Raw genomic sequence first — 14,750 nt, 5'->3', positions numbered from 1 at the left:
TTCATCCTACTACATTAATATCCCAGATTTCCCTGTGTTATTTTTCCTGAAAATTCTAGGATTGTCAGCATTGCAACCACCAGAACCAACTGTTTAAAGGTCCTATCCATGAAATATAGCTATATAGAGATTTCTGTTTATTTGGCCTTTTTCTCTGTAGGCTATTAACTGTTACAGGTTGTTATAACAACTTAAAAAATCTCATAGAAACTCAATGTATGTGAGATAATTACCACAGCGCACTTCTGCCTAAAGTGATGCACCAAAGAAAATCATTAACAAACTTTTGGTGAAATGGTGACAGTCTTAGTGCTAGGATCTGATAGTTTGTGCCAAAATTTTTGCTCTTAGCCAAGCTACTGGCACCTCAGAATCAAACTCCCCATCTGCATAATGACATTGTCAATGATTCTTGCTGCATGGAGTGTTGGAAAGACTTAATGAGGTTCTGAATAAAATCAGCACAATGCCTTGCTAGCATTTAAAGAAAATTCATTAAATCTAGTAGGTAATTATAATTCTTTAGTTTTAAAAGGGGAATTATGCCAATTGTAGTAACAAAGAAAACCATAGTAATAATCTTACTATATTCAATTGACACATGATTGAGAACGATGTCAGACACATGAATTAAACTCATAGGTGATAAATATACCTACCAAAAAGAAACAAAAATTATATTTTGTTTCAAAAAATACAAATGAGAAGAGCTTCATAATCTGAATTGGAAATTGGGTAAATAACCCTTTTGAAAAAAAGAAAAACAGGAGTTTATAAAGTTCTACATGAAACACTGCTAGATGAGAAAAATGATTGACTATGATGAGAGGGGATGTTTCTCTTTTGGACTACTTTAGATTATAAATATGCACTTTTATGAAACTAACAACCCACACAAAAGAGAGAGTCTAACCTGGAGTGTCTTCTCTCAAGAGTTCCTGGAGTCTAATAGAAGAGCCTGATATTAATCTACATACCTACAAACACCTGAGTTTTAAGCAAGAAGCAAAAATTATACAATGGAAAAAGAAAGTATGTTCACCAAATGGTGCTGGCCTACTGGATGCTGACATGTAGAAGGTTGTAGATATATCCAAGTCTGTCACTATACACAAAACTTAAGTACAAATGGATCAAAGACCTCAACATAAATCAAGCCACACTGAACCTCTTAGACAATATTAAGTATCCTTGAACACATTGGTACAGGATACCACTTCCTGAACATAACAATACTGGAACAGACACTAAGATGGGCAATAAATGGGATCTCCAGAAGCTGAGAAGCTTCTGTAAAGCAAACAGTCACCAAAACAAAATGGTAACCCACAGGCCTGATCTTTGAAATATACAAAGAACTCAATAAACTAGTTACCAAAACACCAAATAATCAAATTAAAAATGGGGCACAGAACTAAGTTGGCTGAAAGACACTAAAGAAATGGCTCAACATCCTTAACCATCAGGGAAATGCAAATCGAAACAAACAAAACACCAATGACAGCTTATGTTGGGAAGGATGTGGAGAAAGGAGAACACTACTCCATTTCTGGTGGGAATGCAAACTTGTACAGTCACTTTGAAAATTAGTATGGCAGTTTCTTGGGAAAATGGGAATCAGTTTACCTCAATACCCAGCAATCCCACTGGTATGCATATACCAAAAGGATTCACATTCATACCACAAGGACATCTGTTCATAGCAGCATTATTTGTAATAGTCAGAAACTAGAGTCAACCTAAATGCCCCCAGACTGAAGAACAGCAAAAGAAAATGTGGTACACATACAACAGACTACTATTCAACACTAAAAACAATGAAATATTGAAATTTGCATGCAAATGAATGGAGATAGAAGAAACCATCCTGAATGAGTTAATACAGACACAGAAAGACAAACAGTATGTACTCACTCGCAAATTGATATTAGACACAGACCAAATGATAAACAGCCTATAGTCTACAACTCCAGAGAAGCTAGAAAGCAAGGGAGACCCTTGAGAGATATGTATGGACACATCCCCCCAGAAGAGGAAAGAGGTAAGATCTCCTGAGTAAATTGGAAATATGTTGGGAAGGGGAAGGAGAAGAAAGAAGAGGGTCAAAGGGGAGAATCAAGGAGAACATGAGAGATCAAGAAGGTTGAGTTGGGGGAAGGACAGAGAAGGAGAGCAAGAAAAGAGATATCTTCATAGAGAGTGCCATTATGGGCTTTACAAGAAACCTGGCACTGGGTAAATTCCAAGGAATCCATAAGGATAACCCCAACTAAGAATACAAACAATAGTCGAGATGCTACATTAAATGTCCTTGCCTGATAATGAGATTTATGGCTACCTTTAATAGCATCCTAGAGCCTTCATCCAGTAGCTGAGGGAAACACAAGAAGAGACTTATAGCTAAACACTTAGTTGTACGCCTGGAATCCAGTTTTAGAAAGGGAGGTGTGACAGCCAAAGGGATAAAGACCATGCTAGGGAAACCCACAGAAACAGCTAACCTGAGCAAGTGGAAGCTCACAGACTCCACACTGAGAGCTGAGGAACCTGCATAAAAGCAAACCAGGACCCTGCACATGGGTGTCAGTCGGGGGCTTGGGCAATCTATGGGGCCACTGGCAGTGGAACCATTATTTATCCCTGGTGCATGAACAGGAATTTGGAACCCATTCCCTATGGAGGAATATTCTCTTAGCCTAGATACAGTGGGGAGAGCCTTGTTCCTGTCCCAAAATATGTGACAGACTTTGAAGATTCCCCATGGGAGGTATCACCCTCCCTGAGGAGTGGATGTAGTGTAGGATGAAAAGATGGTGAGGGGGCCTGGAGAGATGGCTCAGAGGTTAAGAGCACTGCCTGCTTTTCCAGAGGTCCTGAGTTCAATTCCCAGCAACCACATGGTGGCTCACAACCATCTACAATTCAATCTGGTGTCCTCTTCTGGCGTGTAGGCAGAACATTGTATATGTAATAAATAAATAAATCTTTTTAAAAAAAAAGAAAGAAAAGATGGTGAGGGCAATGAGAGAAAGAACTGGGATTGGTATGCAAAATAGTATTGTTTTTATTTAAATAATTAATTAATTAAAACAGAGTTCTTCATCTTACCCATAGAGTTCTTCTTCTTCTTCTTCTTCTTCTTCTTCTTCTTCTTCTTCTTCTTCTTCTTCTTCTTCTTCTTCTTCTTCTTCTTCTTCTTCTTCTTTCTTCTTCTTCCCTCTTCTTCCTCTTTGTCTTCATCTTCCTCCTCATCCTCCTCCTTTCTCTCTTATTCTTCCTCTTTCTCCACTTCTTCTCCTTTTTTTCAACACTAGGAAACCTGGGTTGGGGCAAGCAGTTCAGTACACCAAGGAGTGTACATGAGTGATTATTATGAGTCTCTATCTGGTGTTAAAAAAGCATGGATTGGTAAAATCCCAATGTCCAGTAAAGCTCCTTGATGACAAAATCTGTTGGAAGGGCCTGAAGCCTTTTCTGATCTTGCACCCTTCCAGAAAAATAGGAGGTGATTGTTGCCATAAGGATTGAAGTTGGGATATTGTGGACAAATATTTAGATGTTAATATGATAATTTTAAAATTGTTCAAGAATTTTGTGTCATACTAAATTTTTTATTAATGTTCTCAAATACCTTCCTGTTACATGATTTTAATGTAATGTAAATGATATTTTAACATATTTTATTGAAAATATGTTATGACATACATAATGGTCACTGCTTTACAACTTACAACTACTCCCTACTTACCAAACTCCATGCATTTCTCTCTCTTTAGAAAACAAACAGGCAAATATATAACAAAATAACCTAGAGTTTAAAACTTAAAATGTTAAAGAGAAAGCATAAGGCAAAAAGAAAGCATAAAGATGACACAAAATCAGAAATGATTATATATAAGCAAAACACCAATAAGACAATATATATATATTAAATTTAAATTTCAATTAGAAACAAGGTTGCTTCACCTGTCAATACCAGGTCCCTCTCTGTTTCCCTCCCTTCCTCCCATGCCCTCCAACCAGCACCCCCCAATATCCCCTCATTTCCTCAGGGAGGGTAAGGCCCTCCTTGGGGGTGTCCATAGTCTGCCTTTTCATCCAGGGCAGGGCCTGGACCCTCCCCCAAGAGTTCAGGGTGAGAGTGCATCTCTCATTGTTGTAGAGGCATGAATTTCTTATAGAAATGTATGGGGGCAATAGAGAGAGGATCAGTAGTAGGGAAGGTACATAGAAGGGAGCAAAGAGTAGTTAAGATGAAGTGTATGATAGAAATAAATGAATGTGAATTAATTTTATTGGACAAATAGATGCAAATAAAAAAGCAAGCAACACACTATCTTTTCTTTTGCTACTAAAATCTTCAAGAGTTGATGCTGATCTTATCTGAATTTTTCCACTGTCACATGTAGTGACAACCTTTGATGCCAATGTAAAGTGCTAGAGATTGTTTTCTTTTCTTTTTGCTTTTGGTTTTGTCTTTCAAGACAGGGTTTCCTTGAGTAGCTTTGTAGACTGTCCTGGTACTCACTCTGTATATCTGGCCTTAAACTCACTGAGATCTACCTACCTCTGCCTACAGAGTGCTGGGACTAATCACATGAAGACTCTTCCTAAGGAGACTGACTTCAAACCTGAGACTCACTTGAGGAAAAGAAAGAGCCAATTACTCCTACTACCCTCATAAATAAATGTAATAAAAATTTAATATATAATACATTTTTTGTTTTTTTGAGACAGGGTTTCTCTGTATTGCTTTGGAGGTTGACCAGGAACTCACTCTGCAGACCAGGTGAATCTGGAACTCACAGAGATTTGCCTACATCTGCCTCATGAATACTGGATTTAAAGGCATGTGCCACCAATGCCCAGCCTTAGATAATATGTTTGATGAACACATAAATACAAATTTTAGCATTCTTGGCATCCATCACTCTTGCTGAACTGATGAGACTTCCAATCTTCATTGATTCTCTTAACTCCACTAGATTTTTGTGCCCCCCCAAAAGCTGCATGGATATATACAAATGCTGCATCTCAGCAACTAACAGCAATTTAGTTGAAGTTAAAATAAATTTGAAAGAAATACATCCAGAGTCCAGCTGAAGAGAGGGAGAAACAATAATGTGAGCAAAGGGGTCAAGACAACACAAACAGCTGACATAAGCTAGTTTGAGCTAACTGACTCCATAATGACAGCTGGCAAACCAGAATAAAACCAAAGTAAGCCATCTGAATGTGAGTAGAAGTTGTGTGGCTTGGGCAGTTTATGGGGCCACTGACATTGAGACAAGTATTTATCCCTTGTGCTTGAACTGGTTATTTGGAGCCCATTCCCTATGCGGGTATACCTTGTTCAGCATAGAAATGGGGTGGGGGCAATCTTGGTCCTGCCTCAGCTTGTTATGACAGGCTTTGTTCACTCACCATAGGAGACCTCACCCTCTCAGAGGAGTGGGTACAGGGTGGGGTGGGAAAAAGTGGGGGACCAGGAGGTGGGGAGGAAGAGGGAACTGGGATTGGAAATAAAAAATCATTGTTTTAATAAATAAGACAAATAAATAAAAAAGACCTCTACAAGATGTGGTGTGACCTTTAAGTGTTATCTAATTCTAATCCTTTAAATGTTGTCAGACACTGGGATTAACAAGAAATCATACTCAAATAGGCACATTTCACAGGAAGTTTCACAAAGGACACTTATATAAAAGGCATTGTTGCAAATGCCTTCAGGAAATAAAATACCCACTCTTCAGCTGAGGGGCATCTAGGTTGCTTCATGGATCTAGCTATTACAAATAATGCTGCTATGAACATAGAGGAAGAGACATCCTTGTTGTATGAATGCACATCTTTTGGGTATATGCCTAAGAGTGGAAATTCTGCATCTTCTGGTAGACTGATTCCTATTTTCCTAAGGAGCCTTCATACTTATATCCAAAGTGGCTGTACCTGAGTTGGCATTCTCTCCAGCAGTGGAGCAGTGTTCCCCTTTCTCTATATCATCTCCAGCCTAAACTGTTGTTGGTGTTTTTTATTTTAACCATTATGACAGGAGTAAGAGAGTATCTCAGAGTTGTTTTTATTTGCATTTCCCTGATGGCTAAGGATGCTGAGCACTTTCTAAGTGTCTATTAGTCATTTTATACTCCTCTAATGAGATTCTCTATTTAGGGAAATGTGGTGCATTTGCAAAATTGATTGTTACTCAGTGGGAAAAAATAATGGAATCTTGAAATTTTCAGGTAAATGGATGACGCTAGAAAAAAACCATCCTGAGTGAGGTAACCCAGTTACTATAAGAAAAACATGGTGTGTACTCACATATTTATGGATTTTAGACATGGAGCAGGACATTGTCAGCCTACAATCCCACCACCAGAGATTATGGGAAACAGGAAGTACCCTAAGAGAGATATGCATGGTACCCAGGAGAAGGGGAATGCCACAGGATCTCTTGAGAGGATTGGGAGCATGGGAGGAGTGGAGAGGGAGAAGGGAGATAGAGAGAGCAAGCAAAGGAGGGGAGAAGAGATCACAGGGGAGCAGGAAATTTGAGTCAGGGGAAGAATAAAGAACAGGATGAGAGATACCATAATAGAGGGAGTCATTATAGGTTTGAGGAAAGATCTGGCACTGTGCTCGCTTCAGCAGCACATATACTAAAATTGGAACGATAGAGAGAAGATTAGTATGGCCCCTGCGCAAGGATGACACGAAATTCGTGAAGCGTTCCATATAAAAAAAAAAAAAAAAAAAAAAAAGATCTGGCACTAGTGAAATTTCCAGATATCTACAATGATGACACCAACTGGCAAACTAAGCAATATTGGAGAAGCTACCTTAAAAGTCCTTCCCCAATAATGAGATTGACACCTTTAAAAGCCCTTCCCCGATAATGAGATTGACAACTACTTTATATGGCATCCTAGAGCTGATGGCAGACACCCACAGCTAAACACAGAATTGAACTCCTGGAACCCAGTTGCATTGAGGGAGGATTGATGAGCAAAGGGGTCAAGCCCAGGCAGGTGAAACCCACAGAAACAGCTGAACTAAACCAAGGGGAACTCCTGAACACCAAACTGAAGGTTGAGAGGCCAGCATGGGACTTTTGCAGACCCCTAAAATTGGGTATCAGTGAGGAGGTGTTGGCAATCTATAGGGTCTTGGGTAGTAAATCTGTATTTATCCCTGGCATAGGAATGGATTTTGGGAGCCAATTCCACATGAAGGGATGCTCTCTCAGCCTGGACACATGAGATAGGTTCTAGGCCCTGTCCAGGATGATATGACAGACTTTGGAGTTCCCCCATAGAGGGCTTCATCCTCCCTGGGGAGCAGAGTGTGGATTGGGTTGGGGGTTGGGAGGGTTGGTGGATAATGAGTAGGAGGGGAGGGAGAGGGAACTGGGATTGACTTGTGAAACAAGCTTGTTTTTAATTTAAATAAATAAAAATGAAAAATCTACTTTCAATAAAAAAGAAATTAAAATATTAATAGTAAATAATCACAGTTTTGCAAACAAGAATATAATGTAGTCAGGGCTAGGATCATTCCAGCTCTAACTCTTTTTCTATTCTTCCCTTCTCACTTTTTCCTTTTTTTTTTCTTTGTCACCACATGAAAACTTCTTCAATTCATAATGAGGATTCAATGTAGCTTCAATAATAGGAAATAAAGATGTATGGTCAAACACATTGTTTTAAAGTAGGTATTCACTGAAATATACAAAGTTAAAATTACTCAAAAAATAAATTACTTCAGTAGGCTCTTAAATACAGCATATTTTAATATAACAAAACTTTTCCATTGCCATGATTAATTCCTTATTAACATAAGCAGTGTTTTCCTTAATGAGGAGTTCTAATTCCTACTCAAGAAGATGGAATTATTTCTTTGAGTTCTTAGCTATTAATCTAGTGTTTCATTTTAAATTAGATTTATATGGAACTCAACAATAAAGAATTATACATTGTTTGCCAGGGTTCCTAGATATCCTCCATAATTTAACAAACCATGTTACTGAAGATACTACATATCCTGAATCACAGCACACGAAGAAATAAAGCTGTGCTAACTGAGAAGCTTTATTCACATAGGTTAGTTTATATAGTGCTGGAAACTTCTGCTCATGGTTTGAGAGAAAGGGAATCATCACTCTCACAGATGTGGAGCCTGTGAAACATAGTAACTGCCCCCAAGAAACCTGTCCACTGGTCAATAAAGGCAAAAATATCTTAGCAACAACCAATAACGTTCTGCTTTGTTTAAGCGTTGCTCTAAATGTTGAAAACCACACCTGGAATATATATATAGGAGTCAAGAGAATCTAAGACTTGTGTCTAGAAAAGTCAAATACCCTAGGAGAGAAAGTACCATCATTTTGCTAAATCCACAAAGCATTAAATCCATGACTAAAATCTTAACTTTATAACCTTAAATCAGTGTGTAATTCAGTACTCACCAGAGATGATCCTTTTTACTTTAGATGGCAATTAATAAAGACCCACAACTGATCAATATATAGATAAAGAGAGAATGTGAAATGCTCATCTCATCCCTAAAATCAACATCCATGCTATACCTTTCTCCCAAGATTCAGAGATCATTGGGGAAGACGTAACAAGGACTTGCAAGAGTTGAAGATAGAGAATGAATACAAAGAAACAATATTTTCTGGGCAGAACAGTGTGGTTGCCCATATGGATTCACAGTGGTTTCAACAGAAGGCACAAGACCTGCACAAACTGAAGCCAGATAAAATCCCAGCATAGAGAAGGGAAGTAGGCACAAGACATATTTCTACCTAAAGAACTGCATGTAATTTATATATGATAGGATGCAGAAAGGCCATTTTCTTTAAAGGTGTGGGTCCTGGAAGATTTATTGGCTCCTGGCAGATTTACAGCTAAGATTATATGGGCAATGTAAATATTACTTGATGAGTTTAAACTTAAAAAAACAGGACATAAAATTGGGCATAAAGGGAATGGCAATGGGTCTGGGATGTATTGGGTGTATATGATCAATATAAACTGTATGAAATTCTTAAAGAACTGGCAAAGTTGAGGGGAAAATGTTTATAAAACAAGTTAGGGAAACAGCAAATGTCAGCATAATAAAATAAGCTCTGTTACAAAACTACAGGTAAAAGATCAATGGGTAACATTCAAAAACAACAAGAAAAAGAAATGACTTAATATAATTGTACAATAAGGAAAATTCTTGTGCTGCAATTATTTCACAGATACTTTGTTCAAAGTCAAAATGTTTTCTATGAGAATTTTTAAGATAGTAAAGTATTGTCTTGTGATATCAGAATTGTTCATTACTTGACAAAAAGTGTTTTCCTAGTTAGGGAATTTCAGGTGAGCCAATAATCTATTGTGACAAGACAAATATACACTTCGAAAATAGTTTATATTTTAGACTCACTATAAAATCTCCTTAAATGTTGAACAATATTTCAAACCAAGTCATAGAGCAAATATAATGTTTTGGTATAGAAAGCAGGTAAAACTTAAGCTTGATAAAAAGCATTGAGCTTCCTCAAATTAAAGAAAAAAATCAACAGTTATTAAATACTAAAATTTAAATGCTTGAGGCCATAAACTAGTCATAAATTAGTATCATTAGTTCTAATTTTAAATCATTCCCCAAAGACCCCATTCCTAGATATTTTTATATTTTTTGTAATTCCTAGCACTGAAATATGAAGACAAATGCTTGTATTAGAAAAGTAAAGCTACTTTCTTGGGAATGTAGATAGAAAAAGACTGTCATAGTGAAAAAAGAGAACTGTAAATTAGAAAGTAATTTGAGTTCAGATCACAGGTCAATGGAAGTGAACCAATGAACAGTATTTCTCCTTGGTTTGTGACTCCAAGTTCCTGCATTAAGCTCCTTCCTTGGCTTCACTAAGTAATGGGTTGTAACCTATATGCTGAAATAAAACTTTTAGCCTATCCTCAAATTTCATTTGGGAAATAATTCTTTCCTTATGACAATTTCTAGCAGAAATGAAAATCCAGAGATATTGAAAATAAAAATATTTTCAAGGAAAATAAAATATAGGTATAAGATGAGGATGAAAATTTCTGGTGTTTGTAGGAGACTCAGTCTCAGAGAATTCCCTGATTCTCTGTCTCTAGGATAATTCTGTCATAGTCTTTAAAGTTCCCTAGCCCTTAATTATAGGAGTGTTTTGAAAATGTATCCATAGGAACTGGGCTCCATACTCATTTTTATTGGTTATAGTTTCTGCAGTGGTCATTGTCTGTTTCATAGAGAAGTTTCCTTGATGAGATATGAAATATGAAGACTACACTTATCTGTGGGTATAGGAAAGATTTTTTATAGATTTTACTAAGTCTTAATATCCAGTTAAAGAGTTGCTGATTACAGTCAATGTATGTTTGCCTTTACTGCACCTTTAGTGTTACAATGCCTTGTTGGTCTTAATATCATGTGATTGATAGACATCATAGATGATTAGGATTTTGTCTGCCTCAATACTTTAGAAGCTTTAATGGTGCCATTGACTTCATAAAAGCGAGTCTTCAGGGAAGAGAGTTCAGGTCAATTCCAGAACAGTGATTTTTTTGTATTGTGTCTGGATTATCTGATGACTTCACAAATTGTGGGGACACCAGACCTTGAGCAGAAACCCACTTCCCCTTCGGCCTGGGAGCAGGCATCTGTGTAATGTTTACTGAAAACAATTCAGTGCTTTAAAGCTCTTGATAGGGCTCAGATAAGGGCTCCCTCACTGAGATACCATGACTTTCCCACCCCCTACGGCTAGATGCCTCTTCCTGTCCCCCCCCCTGCGGTGTCTCCCTGATTCTGGGGCCGGAGATTAAACCACCAGCCAGGAGGGTGAGAAGTCTGGAAAGAATGGTAGGTAAATGGATGGCAAAAGTCCTTAAAAAGGGAAGCTCTTTTTTCTTAGGGAGACTTGTTTTACAAGACAGGGTTTCTCTTTGTAGCTTTAGGGACTGCCCTGGAACTCACTTTGTAGATCAGGCTGGCCTCAAATTCAATGAGATCTGCCTGACTCTACGTCCTGAGTGCTGGGACTAAAGGTGTGAATCACTACCACCTGACCATTCTTAGTACTTATTATATCTTGTTTAGTATATTCAAGTTAGAATATCAGAGTTACAAAAGAGATATTATAACTTACAAGGCCTGAAATTTTGTGTCGTTGGGACAGAATTTTAAGAAAACAAGGTTTTCTCTTCCTGATATATGGTGTTATTTTCCATTAATATTGAAGGAATAATATTACTTGCTACTCCGTAGCAGTATTAAATTCTATGCTCTACTGGGATTCTATTCTCTCTTTAGAGGGTATACATTAGTGTTGTGGGATATTTATACATTCTGTGAGCATATATTTCTGTGATTGGTTTAATACAGAGTTGAATAACCAATAGTTATGCAGGAGGTATAGGTGGGAATTCCAGGCAGAAAGAGATAAAGTAGGGTATCAGTCTAGGATCTCAAAGGATGCCAAGAGACATGTAAGAATCAGGATGGGCAGTATGACACAGACCATATATTAATATGTTTAAGTTATAAGAGCTAGTGGAATAACCTTAAGCTAAGGCTGGACTTTCATAATTAATAACTATACATGTTAGTATTTGGGGGAGAGCTGGAGGGACTAAAGTGAGTTGTAAGTAATGGAATTAAATACAAAACCTAGATACTGATATTGGGGTTCAAACTTCAAGCTGATAACCAGAAAAGCAAAGCAGCTGAGACCTAGCTTCTTACCTCTCTCTACCTCAGGCTAAATGAATGGGCTGATCCTCTCTCCAAGGACTCTCACCAAGTCTCTAGACTATAAGCTCTCTTCACTGTGGCTAGAGAATGAATGCCCGATACTGATTACTGAAGTCTATGCTCCTATCTTTTATACCCCGCTAGTTCTGGGATTAAAGTCGCGAGATCCTAGGTGGTGAGAGCATCTTTGTATGAGTTCTTACACTTTTTTAGGACTGAATAAATCTTCTGTAAACATGGGTGGCCTTGGATTCACAAAGATCAGTTAACCTCTTAATTCTAAATTTTAGGATTAAAGGTATGTATCACCAACTCTTAGCTTCTGGCTGCTGGGATTAAAAGTGTATATCACCTTTACCTGATCTCTATACTTGAGGCTGACTTTGCTTTCTGAATATTCAACAAGTTAAAAAAAATAAATAATATATCACCATATTTTGGAAATGAAATGAAAGGAAAGGAAATAACGCTGAGCAGAATAGTCACTCAACAACTGAAGGTTATTACCTTCAATATCAGAATTGCTCAAAAATATATTTTGTATGACTTTTAACTGAATTAGTTAATTGGCTAAAGCCTGCTTCTATCTAAAATTCCTTCATATTAGGCCCATTTCTGGGGAAATAATTCACATATAATGAAACTACTATATTTATAAGATTTAGTGTTAATAATTTAAATATCTGCCTAAAATGTGTGTCCAAAATGACTGTAAATTACACTCATTATTATTAATTTTTATATATTTTATTTTTTATTTGTAAATTTAAATTAGAAACAAGGTTGCTTCACATGTCAATTCCAGGTCCCTTTCCCTTTACCTCCCCTCCTGTCCTGCCCTCCCACCAAACCCTCCAATATCACCTCATTTCCCCAGGGAGGATGAGGACCTCCATGGGGGTGTCCATAGTCTGTCTTGGGGGAGGGCCCTCCCCCAAGAGTCCAGGGTGAGAGTGCATCTCTCATTGTTGGATGGGTGCCCAAAGTCCATTTGTATACCCGGGATAAATATTGATCTACTACCCAAGGCTCAATAGATTACCTAGGCTTCCTCACTGACACCCACATTCAGGGGTTCTTGATCAGACCCATGCTGGATTCCCAGGCATCAGTCTGGGATTCTAGAGCTAACTCTTGTCAGGTCAGCTGTTTGTGGGTGTTTACCCAGCCCAGTCTTAACTCCTTTGCTCATCAGTCCTCCCTCTCTGTCACTGGATTTCTTGAGTTCATGTCAGTGTTTAGCTCTGAGAGTCTGCCTCTGCTTCCAACAGTCATTGAATGAAGGTTCTGTTTCCCAGGCTCTCTGGCCATGGGATTGTAGGCTGGAACTCCCCAGATATATGTCTAAAATCCATATATGAGAGAGTACATGCCATATTTCTCTTTTTGTGACTGGGTTACCTCACTCAAGATGGTTTCTTCTACTGCCATCCATTTGCCTGTAAATTTCAGGATTTCATTGTTTATTCTCTACTGAATAGTACTCCATTGTGTAAATGTACCACATTTTCTCTATCCACTTTTCAGTTGAGGGGCATCTAGGTTGCTTCCAAGTTCTGGCTATTACAAATAATGTTGCTATGAACATAGTGGAACAGACATCCTTGTTGTATGAATAGGCATCATTTGGATATATGCCTAAGAGTGGAGTTGCTGGGTCTTGTGGTAGGTTTATTCCCATTTGTCTGAGGAATCTCCATATTAATTTCCAAAGTGGCTGTACAAGTTGGCACTCCCACCAGCAGTAGAGTAGGGTTCCCCTTTCACCACAACCTCTCCAGCATAAATTGTCATTGGTGTTTTTGATTTTAGCCATTCTAAAAGGAGTAAGATGGTATCTCAGAGTTGTTTTGATTTGCATTTCCCAGATGGCTAAGGATGTTGAGCACTTTCTCAAGTGCCTCTCAGCCGTTTTAGACTCCTCTATTGAGAATTCTCTATTTAGTTCTACAGCCCACTTTTAATCAGATCATTTGGTGTTTTGGAGACTTGCTTCTTGAGTTCTTTCTAAATTTTGGAGATCAGCCATCCGTCAGTTGTGGGGTTAGTGAATATCTTTTCCCATTCTGTGGGCTGCCTTTTTGTCTTGCTGACTGTGTCCTTTGCCTTACAGAAGCTTACAGAAGCTTCTCAGTTTCAGGAGGTCCCATTTATTAATTGTTGACCTCACTGTCTTTGCTACTGGTGTTATGTTCAGGAAGCTGTCTCCTGTACCAATTCATTCAAGGGTACCACCAACTTTCTCTTCTGAGAAGTTCAGTGTGGCTGGATTTATGTTGAGGTCTTTGATCTATTTGGACTTAAGTTTGTGCATGGCAATAGACAGTCTTCAAATGCCAGCATCCAGTTATGCCAGCACCATTTGTTGAAGATGCTTTCTTTTTCCCATTTTACATTTGTAGCTTATTTGTCGAAGATCAGATGTTCATGCATGTATATCAGAGTGTTAAATTCTGTTCCATTTTTCTCCCTTTCTATTTTTTTGCAATACCAGACTGTTTTCAGGACTATACCTCTATAATAGAGGATGAGGTCAGGGATGGTGATGCCTCCAGATGTTGCTTTGTTGAGTAAGGTTGTTTTTGCTATCCTGTCTCTTCAGTTTTTCCATACAAAATTGATTATTTTTCTTTCAAGGTCTGTGAAGAATTGTGCTGGTATTTTAGTGGGGATTGCATTGAATCTGAAGATTGCTTTTGGCAGGATTGCCATTTTTACTACATTGATCCTACCTGTCCAATAGCATGGGAGATCTTTCCATTTTCTGAGTGTTTGTTTAATTTCTTTCTTTAAAGACACAAAGTTCTTGAGATACAGGTCTTTCACCTGATAAAGTGGGATTATATAATGACTATATGTTTCTGGTTCTAGTTTACTTGCTTGGGTTGGAGTTTTCATTCCAGAACATTATGTAGGGCTGGGTTAGTGGATACGTATTGCATGAATCTAGTTTTGTCATG

General features: G+C 38.0%; 1 non-coding gene across 1 annotated transcript; it reads left to right on the top strand.

Moving 5' to 3' along the window:
• Window positions 1-6,635: 6,635 nt before the first annotated feature.
• Window positions 6,636-6,741, top strand: LOC121139098. The gene has a single exon (XR_005875934.1). It is a non-coding gene; the product is annotated as a U6 spliceosomal RNA (small nuclear RNA).
• The last annotated feature ends 8,009 nt before the right edge of the window (window positions 6,742-14,750 follow it).

The sequence above is a fragment of the Mesocricetus auratus genome, unplaced genomic scaffold (genome assembly GCF_017639785.1).
Source record: "Mesocricetus auratus isolate SY011 unplaced genomic scaffold, BCM_Maur_2.0 Super-Scaffold_6730, whole genome shotgun sequence".
NCBI lineage: Eukaryota > Metazoa > Chordata > Mammalia > Rodentia > Cricetidae > Mesocricetus > Mesocricetus auratus.
Note: the sequence above shows the minus strand (reverse complement) of the source record. Positions and strands in the feature narration are given on the sequence as shown.